This window comes from Equus asinus, chromosome 3, assembly GCF_041296235.1.
Source record: "Equus asinus isolate D_3611 breed Donkey chromosome 3, EquAss-T2T_v2, whole genome shotgun sequence".
Lineage (NCBI taxonomy): Eukaryota > Metazoa > Chordata > Mammalia > Perissodactyla > Equidae > Equus > Equus asinus.
In genome coordinates, this window is record NC_091792.1 from 154,333,962 (window position 1) to 154,347,601 (window position 13,640).

Below are 13,640 nucleotides of genomic sequence, written 5' to 3' on the forward strand. Positions count from 1 at the left end.
CCAAAGAAATTTAATTGGATCGTATACGTTATAGCTTCTCTCATCATTTCCCCCTGCGCCCCGATCTTCTCTTACAATGTCCAATTGGAAAAGATGACAATCCCATGATTTACATTCCCCAATAACTGAAACATATCAAATTCATCTTTTATGAGTCTAATGTCTATAACATAATACCAATATCACATTTTCTTTAATGAGAAAATGTAATAGTTAGGGTCTTAACAGGAACAGATGGAACACCCAAATTAGGAAAATTTAAGGAAGTTTATTTACAAAGGAACTATTCACTAGGTGTGTGGGGTGTAGTGGAAGAACAAGTGATGGTGCGGGAACTGGGACGAACAGCAGTGGCACTGTCACCACCCCTAGGCCCGAGTGGATGAAGGGATAGTTACAGAAAATTAGAAGGAGCACATCACCTTGAGAGAAGAAACGACCACTGGTCAAGCGTCACCACCACCCCAAGTGGATCTCACAGCAGGGGAGCCACGGGAATACATGCTCAGCCTCCCTCTCATCTCCTGCTAGGACTTCCCAATGGCTGAACCCAACCAGAAACAAGAGGGCAGGGCAGCCCATATTGGTCACTGCTGCTTGGTCCCCCAGGATGGAGAGTAGAGTGAAGCAGGGTGGAGAAGGTGGAGGATGGACCTGGAGGGGCAAAGAGAAGATACTCATAACAGGCAGCATGGTGGAAGGAGCAATGAGAGTAGCAAAAACCCTGGCTCTTCCACTCCCTGGCTGTGTGACCTTAGGTAAGACACCAAACTTTTCTGAGTCTTACTTTCCTCCTCTTTAAAATGCAGAATGGGCGGGGCTTTTATGACTATTCAATTCAGTTGCATTAGCAGAGTCAGGAAACAGCAGCCATTTCCTAGTCCACCTGTCCTCTCCATCCTGCACAGCCTGACAGATCCCTCTCTATCTTCCTTCTATACCGCTCCTAAACCACCCCAAAATAGGGGAGATTTCATATAGTGCCTCTTCAGTCCTTAAAAATGGCAATACCTTTGATGTACACAGCACTTGATTCAAAGCTCTCCTCCGTTAACTGACGTATTCAGTCCTTAGAAACACCAGGTGAATTATGTAGAGGAAGTATTTTCATGCGTCTTGACAGAGGGATCCCAGATCGTACCGTAATCATTTGATACACAGTCGCATGCTACATAACAACATTTTGGTCTACAATGGACTGCATACATGACAGTGGTCCCATAAGGCTAGTACCCTGTAGCCTAGGGGTATAGTTGGCTATGCTATCCAGGTTTCTGTAAGTACACTCTATGATGTTCACACAATGACAAAATTGCCTAAAGACCCATTTCTCAGAATGCATCCCCATCATTAAGTGACACATGACTGTATAAATCTTCTAGGTCATAATAGAAATTTCATAGGCATTCATTGAAAAATGAGTCCTGGGGAGAAAGCAATTTTTCCTTGATAGTTCAGTGCAGACTCCACCTTCACTTCTTTGATTGACTATTATTCTGTACATCATTATGCCTTTTTGCCTATAAAGATGGTTCTAATCCCAATTCCCACACTGCCAAGCATTTCTCAGACACCAGTTGGGTGTCCTACAATTCAACCCAATTCTGACACTATCTACCTAGAGATAGCACCAGATTCCACAAGTTAAGGGCTCTCAGTCCTACAAGACTGCCTCCCACCACCACTTCAGAGGCCAGTCACAAGCCCAGGTTGTCACCTGTGCTTCTGACCAACCGGCCATAGAAGAGGTTCCAACGACCTTTTCCCTAGGTACAGTTAATTTGCTAGAGCAGCTTACAGAACTCAAGAACATTTTATTTATTAGATTACCAGTTTATTATAAAAGGATACAACCCAGGAACAGCCAGATGGAAGAGAAGCATGGCGCAAGGTGTGGGGAAAGGGCACAGAGCTTCGGTGCTTCCTTAATCTTCCGGTGTTCACCAGCCCGGAAGCTCTCTGACCCCTGTCCCTCTAGATCTCTGTGGAGGCTTCATTACACAGGCGTGGTTGATTAAACCATTAGCCAAGGGGGACTGAACTCACTCTCAATACTCTCACCTCTCCCTGGGTGGGGCATGGGGGGACGGGGAGGGGAGGGAAGGATGGAGGACTGAAATTTCCCACCCTCTCATCACAGGGTTGGCTCCACCAGAACCAGCCCCATCCTCAGGAGTGGACCAAAAGTCACCTGCTTAACATAACAAAAGATACTTTTATAGCTCTCATCACTTAGGAAATTCCAAGGGATTTAGGAGCTCTGGGTCAGAAATAGGGACAAAGACCAAATATATATTTCTTATTATAAATCACAATGTCACAAGTATCTACCCACATATTTATCTATACTTGGCCACAGCTCACAAAGATATTGGAGTAGTTAACAAAGTTTTGCATAATAAAATAGAAGAAAATAAAATCATTGGGAAAATCTAGATAGACATATGACTAAAATAAAGATAAAATTCAGGAATCTTAGGCACACATCACTACATTCTATTAAAATTAAACAACTGGTTTGCCTCTGAGCTTCCTGGTAGTCTAAGCAAAGAGGAGATCCTGCTTCTTTATGTGATATTAATTGCCCATAACAAAAAAAGCAAACCAGTTCCTCAAGGAGCACAACAAGGACATATCTTTCAGAGTTAAGTTAGTGCTGTCAATTTTATAGGGGAAACATCCCCTATATATGGGTACCTGAGAGATGGTGTACCACAGCTGCAAAAATATGACTTTTTAAAAGTAGACCCCAGTGTAGACCGAGGCCATATACGAAGAGGACCTCAGGGAAAGCAAGGCTTGCAGAAGTTGGAGCTTGTAGGGAATGAGGAAGGTTGTGGGGAAAACTTCTTCAATAAGAGCTATTTTCTTTACATCTTCTCTTCCCACACTTCCATAATTGATGGTTCTCCATTGCCACCCAGAGCTCTGAGTTACTGTGCAGAGAAGGGAGCTGAAAGGGGGGAAATTAGTATGACTACCCCCATTTTTAGGATCAGGCATCTTTCTGGAAAACACTTGAATGATTTATGTGTTTATTACAAAATTCTGTATTTTTGATGCAAACGCATTTTCAGATAATTTATTCATTCTCACAAAATGTCATAGAAAAAACATATCGGTTGGTTCAGTAACGGCAGAATTTTATGGTGATATTTTTCATCAAGTTGAGCAGTTATAGATTTATGTTAATGTATATTTCATGTCATTTTTCTTGTGATCATATTCTGACATTATCTGGAAACTGTCGAATTTCAAGAACCTGTCTTCCCTGAAGCTTGACTTTTTTTTTATTCCTAAAAATGAATAAAAGTTTTATTTGGGGGCAAAGTATATATATAGAATAAATTGTTTGCAATGAATCATTAGCATCAACCACAGATCCAGAGGAAATTATCTTCTTTTCAGATGAGCATACCCATAATATTCAAATACGGTGTGGCTTAGCTTCTTAATGCTGAGAATAAAGGAGGCTAAAATGAATTTCTCTTTGCCTTAGATATGAACCAAGCACAAACTCTAAACCAATTACCTGTGAGGTGACAAGCATACCATATACAAGAATGAATTTATAACGAAATATAATAAACTATCCAAGAAAAGAAAGAGGGAATTATGCATAGGTGACTGAATGTGTATATCCAGAAACACGAGCTTGGTTGAAAAGAAACAAAATAGAATTCCACATAATGCCATCCAAAGACCTTTCTGCTAGTTTGCTTGTAGATGAATTGAGATGCCAAAGAAATTGGAATCAGAGGTGATTTTAGAGTTAATCTGGTTGAACTCCCTCTTTATATGCAAGGAGGCTTAGCAAGAGAAGTGGTGTGCTCAAGGTCACAGAGCCAGCAGACAGCCTAGACCAGCGCCCAGCGTTCTGTCAACTATGGCAATGTTTCCAGGGTTTTACTCTGTTTGCCAGTATCAAAGATTCATCCTGCAAACTCCCTCTTCTGTTCCTTGATAGCCACTCACCAGAACTGTGCAAAGTTTAGCGCCAAAGAAATGAAATGATGGATGACACTGTCCCCTAGTGGCGGAACACAGCAACACAAAACATTGCAAAAATGATGGAATTTGGCATCCTATAGATCATATCCTTAACAAAAATAACATGCTTTATTTAGGCCACAGAGGTGATCAGAAATAAATTTGATTGTTCTCTTACCATTTTAGATGTAAATTTGTTTCAGACACAACCAGTGGCTCAAAGGCAACAGAGGCATTGATGTAATACTCAGTTTGAAGTTAATGTTATGAGTTTTGTAAAATGACTCATTCACGGGATTACAAGATGGTATTTTGTCTCACCACCACTCAGAGAAAGTAATAAGGCTCAGAGAAAAGGAAAGCTGTCTGAGAACTGCTGGATGTAGCAAATGTGTTTTCTGATAGAGAAATATAAAGTAGCCCCAAACAGAGCAGTTAAAAACAGGGGAGTTACAAGGTCATATGACAACTGCTGGGGTAGAAGCTTACTTTGTTTGAAATTAATTTGTGCCAGGGCACTGAGTCACATAAGACATTAGACCACGAGGACCCCTCAGTCTGGCCAGGTCTGTAATAAAGTTGTGGGAACTCAAAAAAGTGCATTCTTAATTCTACCCCGGGAGAGAACTGTGTCTCCCAGGAAGGTTTCCCAGAGAAAGGGGCATTGGACTGAGGTGTGAGACGATGGCCTCAGGGGAACTTAAACACTATTTTTGGTACTCAGAAGCAGCTGAAATATGGTTGTATGAATGTTGGACTGGCGGGCAAGGAGCCGTGTGTTCAAGTGCCGGCATTACTGCTTTCCGACTATGAAATCTGCAATGAGGAACTTAACCTCTCCAACTTCAAGTTTCCATATCTATAAAGTGGAGGAAATAGCACCTACATCATGAGATATTTGTCTGTTTTAAAGGTGATAACGTACACAAAACCTATAGCACAGTTACTGACACATGGTGGACCACGCACAAAGGGATTGAACTGCACAAATGATCCCCAAAATTCTTTCCTCCCTCTTTACCCTCTGTCTCTCTCCCAGCACTGGAATGTCTTCCTGACTTTCTCTGTAGGCTAAAACCATCTCATGCTCTATCTACTTCAGTGTTTAGTGTACAAAATAAATGTTATAGATGGATATAAAAATAACCTAGACTCCTCAATCACAAAGACCAGAGTTTTTGAAACATTGTTTTCCCAAAGCAAACACATAGCACCGTGCTGGGCACGTAGTGAGTGCATAGAAAATATTTATTAAATTAACTCTGAAATTTAGCTTATTTGAATAGTGTCTTAGGTAAGCATTGCTGGGCGTCATAGGTCCACCTAGAGACAAGCCTGTGACCCTCGATCATGCATGCCCATTATGTGGGGGCCTGTGGAGGGACAAGTCAAGAAGCCTAGGTTGCTTCTGGCCCCATCTTTGTCTCTGCTTCTAAATTTAGGCAAATGATATTCCCACGCTGGGCGTTAGTATCCCATCTGTAGAAACATAATAGAACACAGTGGGCTCTAGCATTTTGCGAATCCATGGATATGGTTCATTCATATAAGTCCACCCACCGCTCTGCCCGTGTCATCCCCCCCGAAGTCTTGGTCTTTCACTTCACCCTGCCTGCCCGCCTTTCCTCCATTCCCTAAGACACCCAGGTCAGCAGAAAAGATGTCTCCCCAGGCTTGTTTTGGAAAGATGCTTCTATCCCACACCCATTACTAACCTCAACATGCAGCTGTTCAAGCACATGTTCAAGTAGACGTTGAAGTACATGTCCTAAGAAATCATATTTTCTGACCTCATTTGAGGAGCTGTTAAAGCAGGTAGGTCCTTCCCACATCGCTGGCTTTGCCTAACTTAATCCCACCTCGCTCAACCCAAAGAATGGTTTCAGCAATTTATTGCTGGAATTAATTTCTGAAAGTTTGAACAGACTTGGAGAGGTTTCTTAAACAGGGCTTGTCAAATATACATTAACCACTTGGATCATAATTTGCTTCTTTGGACTCTTCCATAATTAATCATTAGTATATGAAATCCTAATGGTTCACTGTCATACATCATAAAACTCTGAGACATAATAGATACTATGATTGAGGCCAAGTATTATCCAAGTTTTTACAAAGCCTATTTCTCTAACTACGGAACGTTACACTGATGGTCTATTTCTGACAGTATTGATTTCATAGATAAAGGATATTGTATATATTGAACACAAATTGAATGGTAGCTAAGTAAGAAACAAGTGTTATTTTATTTAATCCTAACCGTCCAAAGAACTACATTTCATTATCTACATTTTACAGTCATGGAAACTGAAGCCCAGAACATTTAACTAACTTGCCCAACGTTACACAGTAAGTGATAGAGATGGGATTAGAACCCAACTTGAATGACTTCGAAGGTCCCATTTGTGTTCACGCTCTTATGTCATTGTGCCTTCTACCAAGAAACAAATTCTTGGATCCTACGTATCTTCTTTTTCAACAACGTAAATCACAGATGAAGATAGCAAAGCTCAGAGAAGCCAAACAATTTGTATTAAGTCACTCAGCTTATTAGTAGAAATGCCAAAACCGGATCACTGGTAAAGAGGTAAATGTTTAACAACCAGATCTCTGAAAAAAATATGGAAGAACAAAGTTGGGAGAGTGATGCTACTCGACTTCAAGGCTTACTATAAAGCTACAGTAATCAAGACAGTGTGGTATTGGTAAAAGAACAGACAATAGATCAATGGAACAGAACAGAGAGCCCACATACAGTCAACTGATCTCTGACAAAGAAGCAAAGGTAATACAATGGGGCAAAGATAGTCTTTTCAACAAAGAGTGCTGGAACAACTGGACATCCACATGCAAAAACATAAATCTAGACACAGACCTTACACTCTTTACAAAAATTAACTCAAAATGGATCATAGACCTAAGTGAAAAATCAAAACTATAAAACTCCTAGAAGATAACATAGAAGAGAACCTAGATGACCGTGGGTATGGCGATACCTCTTTTAGATACAACACCAAAGACATGATCCATGAAAGAAATCATTGATAAGCTGGACTCCATTAGAATTAAAAACTCCTGCTCTGTGAAAGACAGTATCAAGAGAATGAGAAGACAACTCACAGACTGGGAGAAAATATTTGCAAAAGACACATCTGATACAGGACTGTTATCCAAAGACCTCAACAAACACCTCACCAAAGAAGGTATATGGTTGGCAAATAAGCATACGAAAAGATGTTCCACATCATATGTCATCAGGAAAATGAGAATTAAAACAGTAATGAGATACCACTACACACCTATTAGAATGCCCAAAATCCAGATACTGACAACAGCAAATGCTGACAAGGATGTGGCACAGTGGGAATGCTCATGCACTGCTGGTGGGAATGCAAAATGGTACAGCCACTTTGGAAGACCGTTTGGCAGTTTCTTACAAAACTAAACATCCTCCTACCATCTGATCCAGCAGTCATACCCCTTGGTATTTACCCAAAAGAGCTGAAAACTTCTATCTACACCAAAACCTGCACACGGATATTTATAGCAGTTTTATTCATAATTGCCAAAACTTGGAAGCAACCAAGATGTCCCTCAATAGGTGAATGAATAAGTAAACCATGATACATTCAGATGGTGGAGCATTATTCAGTGCTAAAAAGAAATGAGCTAGCAAACCATGAAAATACGTGGTTATTAAATGCACATTACTAAGGGAAAGAAGTCAGTCTGAAAAGGCTACACACTGTATGATTCCAACTATATGACACTCTAGAAAAGGCAAAACTATGGGGGCAGTAAAAAGATGAGTGGCTGGGGACCGAGACACATAGGCAGAGCACAGAGGATTTTCAGTGAAAATACTCTGTATAATGTTATAATAGTGGATATATGTCATTATACACATGTCCAAACCCACAGAATGTACACCGCCAAGAGTGAACCCTTACAGAAACTATGGACTTTGGGTCATTAGGATGTGTGAATGTAGGCTCATCCTTGGTAAAAAAGTACCACTCTGGTGAGTGATGTTGTAATAGGGAAGCGATGCTTGTAGGTGGGGGAGGGAGCACGGTTTATAGGAAACCTCTGTACCTTCCTCTCAATTTTGTTGTAAGCCTAAATAGTCTTTATTTTAAAAAAGTAATCACGGCATAGTGGTTAAGTGGCATAGTGGTTAAGTTCAGTATGCTCTGCTTTGGTGGCGTGGGTTTACAGGTTTGGATCTTGGGCATAGACCTACACCCCTTGTCAGCCATGCTGTGGCAGTAACCCACATATAACGTGGAAGAAGACTAGCACAGATGTTAGCTCAGGGCTAATCTTCCTCAGCAAAAATAGAAGAAAGAAAGAAAGTAATTATGCTCACCATAGACATATTAAAGAAAAATGTTGCATCTTAAGAAAAAATGTGTGCATACACATGTATATATGACCATAAATTTTACTGATAAAAGGATGTATAGCATACAATTTAAAAATAATAGTAAAACACACAACCCTCTATCATAAACTCCACATAGACAATTGATTTTCACAGAGTGCTTCGCTGATTTTTTTCTGAAGTTTTTTATCTGTAGCCAAACTATGGCTGCAATTGATATAATGACATGAACAACTTCTTAGCTGAGTCTGTAATAGTTTTCGAATATGAAATTATATTTCCTCAATTTTCCTCTTTTTAAAAAATTTATTTATTATTTTTTTGGTGAGGAAGATTGTCACTGAGCTAACATCCATGCCAATCTTTCTCTATTTTGCATGTGGGATGCCGCCACAGCATGGCTTGACGAATGATGTGTAGGTCTGCACCCAGGATCCAAACCTGCAAACCTCGGGCCGCCGAAGCCAACCACAGAGCTTAACCACTATGCCACTGGGCTGGGCCCCCTAATTTTCCTCTTTTCACAGTGTAATGGCACAATGTACAGACACAACACATTTTTAAATTTAATTTGCTTTATTAACATTTTCTCCATCACTTTCTTAACTTCAGACAAGCAGCAAAACAATAAATCAAAAGATCTGTGCCATTTGCCAGTTTCTATGGTGTAAATACTCTCACTATGGCAGATTTCAAGGTACCAATATGATCAGCAAACACAGAGTTAGGAAGAGATCTCATTTCGTAGTATTTCCATCATTGACGCTATAGAGCTAAATAACTTCAACAGCAAAGATAATAGTAAGATATAGTGGAATAATTAGGAAGTCAGGAGTTTCGAGGATGTATTACCTTTGTTTTTGATATAACTTGTGTACGTTTACACAATTTATTTTTTAATACTGGCTGTGTTTAAAAACTGCACCACAAAATCCCTAAAATATGTAACAACCGGCTCCTGTAAGCTGGTACAAGCTGCTCCCACACGCCACAAACAGATCTTGAGATACTTTCTTCTCCAGGAGGTCTTGCTTTAACGCCACAGAACCCTATGAGGTTGGCAACTTCTTCGTACTTTCACCCTAATAAGTTATGGAGGTAAGAGTCAAACTGGGTCCCACAGATTCCACAGCCATGCTGTGCCCGCCTCACTACATTACCTGCCAAGAGGCAATAATTTTGCAGCGGAAGAGAAATCTATCATGTGGCAGACTGAAGAGCAGATAAGGACGCTCCCTGGGCAGATGGTGCTCATTACACAGATGGCCACCAGATGGCGAGCATGCCAGCCTCCTCCCCGTGAAACTGCTTTCTTGAATTTCAAGATGCGGAAGACCTCAGAGAACTGTTTGGGTCTTCCTGTGTGACAGATAGGGAACTTTTCACAGCATTTGAGAATATTTGTGTACTTCATCAGGAAGGTAAATTGCCACTTTCCCTCTAGTTTTCCATTACACCATAATACTAGTAACAGTGGGTACACATTCAAAGGCCATGTACTTGAAGTGCATTGACTCATTTATTCCAAACAGGAATTCCCAAGAAGTATGAATAACCATTTCTCACTTTTCCGGACGAGAAAACTCATATGTTTCTCAACCAATATGTTTATTTCATAAATATTTATTGAGCATCTGCTATGATCCTGCCTGTAGTAAGTAGCAGAGTCAAGATTGAAACTCAAGAAACTCAGCTCCAAATCTCATCCTCTTCCATTATCTCAAATACCTGAGTTGTTATGACTTTATTAAACAAGGCCCCTTCTGCCCTCCAAAAAAGCTGGCTGGATTTTATCTGAATTATCATCACAGCTGTATGACAGTATGACACCTTACTTTGCCTGTTTGATCCAGTTTTCCCACTTCTGAAGTCCCTAAGTTCCCTCGTGCCTCTTCGTTTGTAGCATTTCAGTTATCTAAGCAATGAATAAGAGAAGCTTCATGGCATAAATTATTGCTAGGAGGTACATTTGATGTAGCTGAAACCCTCAGAGATTTTTGCTGCTGTTGTGTATAACATCATACACAAAATTTTTAGACTGAGGGGGGAGTATTAAATGATGCCAGACAAAATCTCACATTATAATGAAGACACAGGACACATGGACAGTATATCAAAAAAAAATGCATGGTGGGACTGGCCCCATGGCCGGTTGGTTAAGTGCTCGTGTTCCACTTTGGAAGCCCAGGGTTCGCCCATTTGGATCCTGGGCATGGACCTACACACCGCTCATCAAGCCATGCTGTGGTGGCATCCCACATACCAGAGCTAGAATGACCTACAACTAGGATATACAACTATGTACTAGGGCTTTGGGAAGAAGAAAAAAGATGTGTGGTGGTGAAGGCAAAGTTCTTACCACAGCCTATGAGACCCCGTGTGGTCTGGGCACTCCCCACCTCCACCTCTCCAGCTGTACTCCCCATTATGCTCATCCCATCTCAGGGCCTTTGCACTTACTGCTTCCTCTGTCAGGAATTCTGTCGCCCAGGTGATGCGGGGTCGGTGAGCCGAGGAGTCGAAAGAAAGATTTCTTGGACTCTCAAGATCTGGCAGTAGTGCTCTTTTATTTAGAGAATAGAATAGCATGGGGACAGGACCCATGGGCAGGCAGAGCTGGTGTGTGGGGACAGGACCCACGGGCAGTCAGAGCTCCTGCTGCTGCTGCTTCTGCTGCCCCCGCTGACATGGGGACAGGGCCCATGGGCAGGCAGGGCCACTGCTGCTGCCCCCGCTGGCATGGGGACAAGACCCACGGGCAGTCAGAGCTCCTGCTGCTGCCCCGAGTTGAGGGTTAGGGCTAAATTTAAGGCATAGGTATGTGAGTCATCTCTTTACGAAGACAAAGGAAAGAACATGAAAAAAAATTAAAATGGTATCAGTGCAGGTGGGGTCTGGTCGTTGGGTGATCCCATGACTTTTAGACAAGAATCAAATCAGATTAAGTAAAGGTCAGAAGCCACCACCCTAAATCAGTTACATGAGATTGCCAGACAGCAACCAACTTAAGTTCTTGCCTTCCCCATTAAGAGTTTCTAGGGATAAGGTCATCTCTCTTCTTCTTCCTGGTACAGAGAGGGAGGCACCTTTTACAGATAGAGATTTACCTTACAAATGTAAATGTGTCCCAACAAGGGCAAGTTCCATTCCCCAGAGCCTCCTTCCCTGTCCCAGTTTATGGAGAGCAATCAGCCCAAAACAATCCCGATGCCAAAGAGACATATCCTGGGGTGGCCAATTTCAGGTCCCTACAAGGTCATCCCCCTTCCTTCACAAATGCAAATGTCTCTCAAAAGGGCAAGCAAAATTCCAGTCCTCGGAGCCTGCTTCTTACGTGCAGTTTTAAAAGTAACCAGCCTAAAATCCTCATCACAGGTATTCACCTGGTGTGCTCTCTCACTCTCTTCAGGCCTCTGTTCTCATCACCTATCCAGAAAGACCTTCTGGAATCTGCCTTAAAACTCGTAGCCCTGTCTTCCATCTCTCACTCTCCACACCCCTGCTACCTCCCTCATTCCACTTCATTTTTCTCTGTAGCACTTGTCATCACCTGTCATCATATACTTTTGTTCACTTGTTTTCTATCTCTTGCCACTGGACTGTAACTTGCATAGGAATCACAACTTTTTTTTGGTATTATACTCCCCAATACCTACATCAAGAAATATATTAGGGGCTGGCCCAGTGGTGCAGCAGTTAAGTTCGCACGTTCTGCTTCAACGGCCCAGGGTTCGCCGGTTGGATCCTGGGTGTGGACATGGCACTGTTTGGCCAGCCATGCTGTGGTAGGCATCCCACATATAAAGTAGAGGAAGATGGGCACGGATGTTAGCTGAGGGCCAGTCTTCCTCAGCAAAAAGAGGAGGATTGGTGGCAGATGTTAGCTCAAGGCTAATCTTCCTATAAAGAAAAAGAAACATATTAAAAATGAATCCATGCCTGACCCATACTATGTGCTCAGTAGTAAGTCAATGAATATGAGGAAGATAGAGTCCTTTTCTAAACTCACATCACTGAAGCAAACGGGATAGGTCTCTCTGAAACAATCAATGGAATGTTCCTATTGAATCCCAGATACTCAGTCTCTTTATTGGATTTTTTTCCCAGTGATTTGAATTGATCCCCAATAGATGTAGTGGTAGCTAGGGAAAAAAACCTCTTGGAAAGCCAACATTTAGCTTCACAGGGCAAGTCATCAACATGAGCATCAGGGAGCTCCGAAGGGAAAGCCGACAGACAATAAAATGAGGGGAAGTTAATCTTACGTTTTTAAATTTGGTGCCTTAAGAAAGCATCATGTGGCGTAAGCTTTTTGGTAATATCACTGAAACAGCCAAAGATCTAACATTAACTCTATTGTTGCTGTTGTTGAAATACATTCTGGGTCACATTTTGTGTCATTACAATGCCAAGAACATCTACGATTCCTGCTTGCCGTCAGTGTTTGAATTCATGCACGGAAGTCTATCCTGTCTATTTAAAAAGTGTTCTCCAAAAACAAAAACCAAACGCAGAGAATGGTAATTTTGTTCAATGAAGTAGTTATTTTAAACCTGGATGAAACAGTAAAATCATCCAGACCCGTGTGTTGTGTTGTGTTGTTTTGGGCCAGCTGGACCTTTCATCAAAAGAAATCTTAGAGGAGACCCAGTGGGAAGCAGATCAAAGTGGAGGAGCCCAGGGGAGCTCGTCAGAGCATGGTTAAAGCCCATTGATCTAGTCCAACCTCATTGTCTCACAAATGAGGAAGCGACCCACCCAGCCAGCTCTCCCTTGAGGGCTAAATCTCCCATCAGAGGAGATCGAGTGTCATGGCTCCTCCCACAGCCGGACAGAACAGCATTTTTACATTGCACCCATTTTTACAGATAAGTAAACACTGCTTTCTCAAGGGGGCTTTTTCTGACATCCCAGATTAACTTAAGTCTCCTACACGTTCCTTTAATACCTTGCCCTTCTCTCCTTGAAATTCTCATCACCTTTTTAATGTTTTCAATGCGTGACTACCCTCTTCGGTATAAACCATATGGCGACAGGGGCAGTGTCTCTCACCTTCCCCATTGCATCCCCCAGAACCTAGAACGTGGCCTGTAAACAGAACCGTGACCACCTTCAGGGGAAGGATCATGTCATATTTGTCTTTTTATCCCCAGTGCCTGGTACTCTTATGCTTAGCTCAGAGTAGCAGCTCAATCATTGTCTTTGAGTTGAATTGCATTGTGGAAATAAAACTACATAGAAAGTCAGGAAAATCTTTTCCTGGCTT

The 13,640-nt window shown here is 41.7% G+C and overlaps 1 protein-coding gene across 6 annotated transcripts in view; it reads left to right on the plus strand.

Moving 5' to 3' along the window:
• Positions 1–13,640, plus strand: part of CLNK (cytokine dependent hematopoietic cell linker) — a 153,912-nt gene that overhangs the window by 101,562 nt on the left and 38,710 nt on the right. The gene's annotated exons all lie outside the window — the stretch shown is intronic.